Genomic DNA, 9,786 nt, shown 5'->3' on the forward strand with positions numbered 1-9,786 from the left:
CAGATCCTTCCTGTCACACGAGTGGTCCCTTCGCCCGGACGTCGCCCTCTCCATCTTCCGGAGGTGGGGTTATCCCCGGGTGGACCTCTTCGCGGCCAAGGGGAACAGGAAGTGCCAAGCGTTCTGCTCCTTTCAGGGCAGGGAACCCGGGTCGATAGCGGATGCCTTCCTCATCCAGTGGTCGACCCACCTGTACTATGCATTTCCCCCATTCCCGTTGGTCCACAGGGTCCTTCTGAAGGTGCGCAGGGACAGGGCTCATGTGATCATGGTAGCCCCGGCGTGGCCCAGACAGCACTGGTACCCCATGCTGCTGGACCTGGCCATAGCCGACCCAGTTCCCCTGCCCCTTCATCCGGACCTGATTACCCAGGAGCACGGGACCCTCTGTCACCCGGACCTGCAGTCGCTGCACCTAGCGGCGTGGCTCCTGCGTGGCTGACTGGCTCTGAGCTGCGCTGTTCCACGCCGGTGAGGGAAGTGCTCTTGGGCAGCAGAAAGCCGTCCACAAGAGCGACATATTTGGCCAAATGGAAGCGATTCTCCTATTGGTGCGTGGAGAGAAATCTCCGCCCTATGGAAGTTTCAGTAGCCAACATCTTAGACTACATTTGGTCCCTCAAAGGGCAAGGTCTGGCCATATCGTCGTTACGAGTCCACCTAGCGGCTATCTCCACCTTTCACCCGGGTGCGGATGGTCACTCTGTTTTTTCCCACCCGACGGTGTCTAGATTCCTTAAGGGGCTGGAACGTTTATACCCTAACGTCCGTCCCCCTGCTCCAACCTGGGATCTTAACCTGGTGTTGTCCCGACTCATGGGGCCCCCCTTTGAGCCGTTAGCTACTTGCTCCCTGCTTTACCTCTCTTGGAAGACGGCCTTTCTAGTAGCTATCACCTCAGCTAGACGGGTGTCGGAACTCCGGGCTCTTGTGGTAGACCCCCCATACACGGTCTTCCACAAGGACAAGGTGCAGCTGAGACCACACCCTGCTTTTCTCCCCAAGGTGGTCTCAGCCTTCCACGTCAACCAAGAGATATTCCTCCCGGTTTTTTTCCCGAAACCTCACTCCTCAGGCAGGGAGCAGCAGCTCCACTCGCTTGATGTCCGTAGGGCTCTCGCGTTCTACGTGGAGAGGACTAAGCCCTTCCGCAAATCCCCCCAGCTTTTCGTGGCAGTAGCGGACCGCATGAAGGGGCTTCCTATCTCCTCCCAGAGGTTATCCTCTTGGGTAACGTCCTGCATCAGGACCTGCTATGACTTGGCCCACGTCCCTACGGGCCGTGTGACTGCGCATTCTACCAGGGCGCAGGCGTCGTCGCTGGCTTTCCTCGCCCGTGTGCCCATCCAGGAAATCTGTCGGGCAGCGACCTGGTCATCGGTCCACACCTTTGCTTCCCACTACGCCCTGGTCCAGCAGTCTAGAGAGGATGCGGCCTTTGGATCTGCAGTGCTCCATGCCGCGACTTCTCGCTCCGACCCCACCGCCTAGGTATGGCTTGGGATTCACCTAACTGGAATGGATGTGAGCAATCACTCGAAGAAGAAAAGACGGTTACTCACCTTTGTAACTGTTGTTCTTCGAGATGTGTTGCTCACATCCATTCCACACCCGCCCTCCTTCCCCACTGTCGGAGTAGCCGGCAAGAAGGAACTGAGGAGCGGGTGGGCCGGCAGGGATATATATTGGGCGCCATGGCGGCGCCACTCCAGGGGGCGACCTGCCGGCCCACTGGAGTTGCTAGGGTAAAAAGTTTCCGACGAACGTGCACGCGCGGCGCGCACACCTAACTGGAATGGATGTGAGCAACACATCTCGAAGAACAACAGTTACAAAGGTGAGTAACCGTCTTTTAATTCTCATGGGAGTCACTAATTAAAAGCTTTTACTTTACTAAATTAAATGTATATTCTGCCAGACTCATATGAAATACAGGTCACATTGTTTTATCCCTTGATAACCTGCTGCACAGCCATGCAGCTTAGAGGGAACTTAGACCAGCACCCCCTGCTCTGAAGTGGTTTCCATCATTTACAGGGTTTACAATTTTGTTTAATGGCTTTTAGTCCCCCATCTCCCACAATAAAAATTGTTCCTGCACACCTATGTGACTCAACCTTCCAGACAACTCTCTCACACTATATATGAAATAGACCAGATCTCTTCTAGGTCATACAGTTCTCCAGGAGCCTATCCCAGTACCGCTCTGTTGGTGTCTCTGTAGCCTTCCCCACGTTGAGTCTTTAAATAGTCCCAGCCCTGCTATGGAGCCATACTCACAAGGCTTCCACCCTGGAGACTGTCTTCCTGCAGCCCTCCTTGGGCTCAGTCTTCACTCAGTCCCAGCAGCCAGCTAGGAGCCCCTCCTTTGCTCCCCTCAGTTCCTGCCAAGCACAATCTGTCTCTTGTTCCTCTGGTCCCTGCAAGCAACTCATCTGTCCATGGTTCCGCTGATCCACCACCAGCCACAATCCTCACTACTCTCGCTTCAGGCAGCAATTGAGTGACTTTGGGTTTGGCTACACTTGCAGCTGTACAGCGCTGAGAGTTAAAGCTGTCTTCGTACAGCTATGTAGGGAAAGCGCTGCAGTCTGGCCACATTTGCAGCGCTGTTGGGAGCGGTGCATTATGGGCAGCTATCCCAGCGTTCAAGTGGCTGCAACGTGCTTTTCAAAAGAGGGGTGGGGTGGAGTGTGACAGGGAGCGTGGAGGAGACAGAGAGAGTGGATTTTTGGAGCTGACAGTGTTCTCAGCTCCCTGCCTTGCAAGTTCTAAGGACTTGAAGATACACAGCACCAACCTTCAATCATTTTAAAATTTTCAACCCCTTCCCCCACCCCTCTCTCATTCACTAAATGCAAATAGCCTTCAGACCAGATAAGCAGCTGCTCCAAAATGGACCCCCCCCAGGATGCTTCTCTCCTCAAGCAAACATTAGGGGATCCCTCCTGCCTGCCTCTGCTCGAGCAAACGGTAGCTGTGTTTGTTTTTTAGATAAGCAGCTCCAGAAGCCCCAAGTTCACAACAAAACAAAGAGAGGCATCACAACAAAACAGAGTGTAATCTTTACTTAAAAGCATTATGGGAAGGTTCCGGAGGTCAGTTACAGCGTAGTAAGATTAATCACTGTTTACACTGGCACCCCAGCACTGCAAGAGCAGCGCTATAGTCACTATTCCCCAGGCTGAGGTGAAATACAGCCAGAGCTGTAGCCAGGGAGATACAGCGCTGTATGTGCCTTGCCAGTGTGGATGGGGAGTAAGTTACAGCACTGTAAAGTCACCACCAGCACTATAACTCTCACGTGTAGCCAAGCCCTTTGGCTCTGCAGCTCTTTTATGTGAGCCTGCTGGGCCCTGATTGGCTGCTCCCTGTAGCCTCCCTCATTGGCTGCTTCCCTGCAGCCACCTGGAGGACTTTTCTGTTGCTCCTCTCTTGAACAGGTTATGGTAGGACCCTAAGGCCTCCAGCAGGGGGCCTCAGACCCCAGTACACTCCATCACAGAACCATTCTGCATTAATATTTTAAAATACAACTTATTCTGTTCAATGGCATTCTGCACTACTCTGTGGGAACTATTCCATTCTTAGGGTTCATCTGCTCTTAAAAGTCAACATAGCTACATTGGTCAAGTGTGTGAAAAAGCCTCCTCTAAAGTGCTGATTCAACCCACAGAATAGATGCAGCTATGTTGATAGAAGAACGTGTCTGTTGATGTAGCTACTGTCACTCAGGGAGGTAGTGTTCCTACAGCAATGGAAAAACAACTTCCATCAGTGTAGGCTGTGTCTACACTATGGGGTTATGCTAGCATAGATATGGTTACTTAGCTATGCCAATATAGTCTCCGTAGGGTAGACGTACCCTGAGTTACACTAGTGAAAATCTGGAATCACTCCATTTACAACAATAGGCTTGATTCCCTTTATCTTGTGTAGCTATTTACACCTGTGCTAAGTGGGTATAAAATGCACTTGTAAACCTTTCTGCCATCTGTCAACTAGGGTTCGTGTAATGGGGTGTCAAGTCACATGTGGTCAAAGGAAAGGAAAGAGGCAATACTCAGCCTTTTAGGTCCCAAGCTGATGACCCTTACTATAAAACATGGTATTACTGCCTAGTGACTGGAGTCAATAAAGCAGCCCTCCCAGTCAGGGCAGTGTGGCCCAATGGCCATAGTCAATAAAGGCACCCACTTCTGGGGTACTGTGTCTCATTGAGGAAGTGGGGCACTACCTAGAGAAATGTGGCACCCAGGGTAGGGTGATAGGCCCTCCCTGCTCCTCCAAGTCCCAGCCCAGGGTCCTGGTGGTGCTGGGGATGCTCACCACAGAGTCAGCAGGGATCCTCCCCAAACACACTGACTGGTACCAAGGTTCACCCACCAGAGAAGTCCCCTGGGCTGCTTCATAACCTTTCTTCTTCAGCAATGCTGTACGGTTCCCCAAGTTTCTGGGGTCCAAAAGTGATGTAGCTCCAGCCAGCACAATCTCTTCTCCTGAAGTCCATCTGGAGTGCTGCTTGTCATTGCTCTGTAGCCAGAGCCTGTAGCAGCTCCCTGAAAAGAGTCTGCAATCTACATCCTCCCTCTTCAGAAGCCTGCCCAGAGCAAGTTGGGCTGCTTCTTTTTATACTCTGCCTCCAGGCTGAGTATGCTCACCAGAGTCAGAGGGGCAGGGCTTCCTCAGCCTGCAAAGCATAGTTAACTCTTTGGGGGCTGGTGCAGTGTAGGTACACCCCATCACAGTTGGGTTCAATAACACGTCCAAGGTACCCTTTCTATAAATGAATAAAATGTCAAGCCCCCGCCAAACCTTGCTCTGTCTTCCAGGATTTAGGGAATTAAAATTTTAAATCCCTCGGACACCTTTACAGGCATTTTTTCCCCCTTGAGATACAGGAGCCCTTGGGAATGTGAAACCAAAAATACTTTTTATTTGGGAAAGTTACAACAATCATATTTATATAAAAATAAGAAAACCCCAAACAGTATCAGGGGTATGGCTTAGCCCACATTCACAATCCCTGCCTGCCCGCCCACCCACCTACTCAATGCCTTTCTCATGAATCCAAACAGACTCAGTGATGTTGAAGAGTTTGCCTCTGTTCAGCAAAGCCCACACCCCCAGATCCAGCTATAACCTACACCTCACTAGTCTGCATTCACTTGGTTAGCTATACCATCTCAGCTACTGCCCAGTCCAGTTCACCATCACTATTGGTCCAGCCGCACACTCCAGCATCTACACTTCATTATGCAGGCCTGAGTCCAACCACCCATATGCCAGACTTCCACCTAGCAGCCTCCCAAACTGTGGCTGCTGTATCCCTTTGTTTGTAGTACAGTTTGGGAAAACTTGACTGTCCACTAAACTTGACTATTCAGAGGACAAATAAAGTTGACCTGCAGGATTGTGGAATACTTTTGGCAGCTCCCAGAACATAAGTCCAGTGGGGTTGTGTCTACACTGCAAAGCAATAGGACTTGAACACTGGGTCCGGGCTTTACTCAGCTGCAGCCTCTCCACCCCTGTGAGTATGTCTACATAGCAATGTAAGTCCAGGCTTGAGCCTGGACTCAAGCCAAACCCTCCTTGCCTCCACACACCAATTATGCTAACTTAGGGCTCAGATCCAGGGTCTCAGGACCCTGCAGGGCTGGAGGGTCCAAGCATAGGCGCCAACTTCTCCTGGCACCTGTGGGTGCTTGCGCCCCCCCACCCCAACTCCACCCCTGCCCCACCCCATTCCAACGCCTTCCCCAAAGTCCCCCCCCAACTCAGCTCCCTCCCTGCCCGTATTCAACTCCTTCCCCAAAACCCCGCCCAGGCCCTGCCTCTTCCCTGCCTCCTCCTTGAGCATGCTGCATTCCCGCTTTCCCCCTTCCCTCCCACCCATGGCTTGTTATGCCACGGAACAGCTGTTTCATGGCAGCAAGAGCTGGGAGGAGAAGTGGGAAAGGCACGCTCAGGGGAGGAGGTGAAGGTGAACTGGGGTGGGTTGTGGAGGGGAGCTGCCGGTGGGTGCAGAGCCCCCACCAGTTTTTCCTCCTGGTTGCTCCAGCCCTGGAGCACACACAGAGTCAGTGCCTATGGGTCCAAGCCCATGTTAAGCAGGGACCTAGGGTCTGACTCCTATTGCTTTCCTGTGTGCATATGGCCCTGGCTTGACTCGGGTCCTGGAAATCCTCCAGATGTATCCCAGAGTTCCCAGCAGCAGAGGAGCAGCACTGCAGGCAGCCAACACAGCAGCCAGAAGCACCACTGCTGCCTGGCTGAGTGTGGTTCCCCCTTCTTGCTGCTGCGCGGAGCCTTCCAGGAGCTGGGAGCAAAGCTAATATGCAGGAGGCAGCTCCCAGCCATGGGATGTTGTGAGTCGTCCCTCCCCTAACTATGCTGAAACGGGAGCGCTGCTGCTCCCCCTGCCTGCAGGGCAGCACTTGGTCCCAGCTTTGCTCTCTGCTCCTTGCTCCTGGGTCCTCCCACCCCTACCTATTGATTCGTGTGCAGGGGCACCCGGGCTGCATGGACTGTCAGGGTGGTGTGTGGGAGCCAGCCCCAAAACTTCCCCACAGCCTCCCACAGATCCCTTATTCCTGCCTCCTGGGGTGCAGAAGGGGCAGGGATAAGGGATCCCCAGAGGGTGCTGTAGCATACTGCACTCTAAGCCCTAAGGTTGCACTTTAATGCTCTGTAGCAAGTAGCAGCCAGGCTGGGTTGTATGTGTGTTTTTCCTCTGAAACCTACATTTTATGTCAAACTTCAAAACAAACAGACAAAAATAAATAAAAAACAACCAAACAAAAACAATGAAAATCCAATTTCAAAAATTAAGAATTGCAAAGTTTCATTTTAATAGGGTGGAGGCTGATGTCTTAGTTATCCTCAGAACAGGTGCACACGGGCATTTTCCTGACCATGTGACTCAGCCTAAAGGTGGAGAGCCCAATCCTCAGATTAGAAGGTAGTTCAGTATAAAGCCACCTCAAACTGCAGTCATTCTACTGAGCCAGCCACCAAAAGAACTAAGTATGCTCCTTACAGGCACCTGAGTCCCATCAATAGCACCAGCACAGTTAGGAAACAGGATGGGCAGTAAATTTTCCCCACAGTGTACCACGTTCCTAGGGCTAGAGTGTGAGAGGGAGCCCTAGCCACTTAGGGATATGTTTACTTTGACTCAGGTCTGTGCACTGCAGTGTGCACACCAGAACCTTAGGTTTGAGCATGGGTCAGAAATTTCTTAATCTAGGGTTAAAAGGCAGTGTAGATACTCAAGTCCAGGATTCCTTGACATGCGTCAGCTGACTCAGGTTCCACATTGCAGTGTAAGGATGATTTGTGGAACTCCTTTGGCTTAATTTAATCAAAAGCTGTCCTTTGTGCCACAATGTCTTTGAACTCGTATGTTCCTGGGACTTTAAATAAATTATAGCAAGGTGCTGTTACTACACAAACCTGTATGTATTTTCATTAGCTATAATATTATTTGATTGATTGAATATACATAAGTGTAACCCTTCTGCCCATCTGAGTTGGCAGCAACAAGGGCTGGGTTCAGTATCTAGGGGTTCCATTTCAATAACACAACGCAAAACCAGCTCAAGCCCCCACCCAGCAACCTGGGACAATTACATACCACCCCCTGGGTGCCTCTAAGAGGCAATACTTCCCCTCTCACAAGCATGGAGTCTGAGTGTAGCAAAATCCTTTTAATAAAGGAGGGAAACAATGCGGCATTATGTTGAGGAAACACCACAAACAGGATTCATAACACAAACTATAGCAAAAGGCCCCAAGTAAGTTTGACAGTGTCCTTTTCCTCAAAAGTCTCTTGAGTCCAGCAACCCAAAACTCACCCCAAATTCTCTGTCCCTAGTCAGTGCAGCCCCAGAGTTCAAAAGTTTATCTGCAGAGTTTTATCTCCCAGCCAGGGTGGAAATGAGGGGGTGGGGGTGGCGCAGGGGTGTTAAGGGGCACCTTACTTGATCCAAGGCTGACTGCCCCGCCTCTCTGTGGGATTCTGTTGCAGCCTTCACTGCAAGCCACTCTGCCAGCCACTCCACTCCACCAGCCGTCCCATGAGCCGCTCCAGCCATCCCACGAACATGCTCCACTCCATTAGCCACTCCATGCTGGTCCACCAGCCATCCTGTGAGCAACTCCAGCCATCGTGCAAACTGCTCTGCTCCACCAGTCGCTCAGCAATATATCTTCAGGTCCCCTCAGAGCACTCAGCAATTTCAGCTCTTAGTAATTTTAGCTCTTTAGTGATTGCAGCTTGTAGTAGGGGAGCCTCAGTGCTGGTGCACTATTGTCCCAAAGTTAATTCAGCTCAGCAGTCTGTAACTAGACTTCTAATGAAATCAAAAGTAGCTCTGATGTTCCACAGTGGGGAAAGGAGACAGTATAATTGGTGCTCCCAGCCCTGAAAAGGGGCCCATACCATCAAGCACACACGCCTGTCTCCAACCTCTCTCAATTCACTGGGTTTTGGAACCCATGTCCCTTGTCTAGCAAGTGCTACTTAGTTGATGGTGAATCCCTCTGTCATAAAACAGTTCCATTGTCCTTGATTCACATAATCAGGGTAAGAACACTTTATTCTTTCTGCTCCAATAATAGAGAAACTGGGGATCCCACAGCAGCCAAAGTGACCATTTGGGCTGCGGTGGGCTCATGCTAGATGGGGTTGGTGTGCCTATGCAAACAAGATCAACCCCTGAAGTTCTTTTCCACAACTCACCACAATTCACCACCAGATGTCAGGGTAGAGCTCATCCTGACTCTGCTGACATAAGGATAAAACATTTGATGTATAAACATCAGTGTCTAAGGCCTGGTTTACACTACAGAGTTCGATCTAACAATGTAAGTGTCTACACTAAAATTTCACGCCTGCCAATGTAACTGCCCCGCTATGCTCACTTAATAACATCACCTCCTCAAGAGGCATAGAGTCATTGTTGATAGGTCGATGCAGTGTCAATATAGACACTGCACTGCTTACATCAACTGTTACTGTCTTTGAGAAGCCATGCCACAATGCCCTATGCTGACAGTACAATCAGTGCAAGGACTTCTGGTGAGGACAAGCACTACTAACACAAGGAGCGTAGTATGGACACGGAAAAGTGAATTACTGTGGCAGCTGTATGCCAACATAACATAGGTTGACATAATTTTGCAGTGTGGATATGTCCTAAGTGTAGTAATTTTATAAAATGTAGTGTCTACTTTTGTACAGTTAGGCAAATGTCAATGCCAACAGATTCCTGTGAATATTTACATGCAATTTTATTAATCATGTGGAAATGATTAGGTGATGTTGAGCATAGGAATGACTTATTGGCTCAGCATGTAAATTAACTTTGCCTGAGGTCAATTTTAATTTATGGTCCAGATGTTTCTGTGTTCACTTTGGGGCAACTCTAAATCATACACCAGCGTTTCCCAAACTCTTTTGGTCACAGAACAATTTTTAACCTATTACGGAACACTTATAATATTATTTTGTAGTCGTTTGGTTTTCAAATAAAAATTGCGTTATTTATGCTCAGATATATTTTATTTTATAAAACAAAGCAAAAATACAAATTTAAAACAACTTGAACTAACAATTTCTAACTGGAAAGCGCATATAAAGTAGTATAAAAATCAAGTGCAAGAGTCAAAATTAAAAAGCGTTCTACTTAAAAAAACTGTTTTTATATATAAACAAACACCAAACAAATCAGATTTTTAATAGGAAAATCTATTTTTATAAACAGAAATACAAATTTAGAT

Source organism: Gopherus flavomarginatus, chromosome 7, assembly GCF_025201925.1.
Source record: "Gopherus flavomarginatus isolate rGopFla2 chromosome 7, rGopFla2.mat.asm, whole genome shotgun sequence".
NCBI lineage: Eukaryota > Metazoa > Chordata > Testudines > Testudinidae > Gopherus > Gopherus flavomarginatus.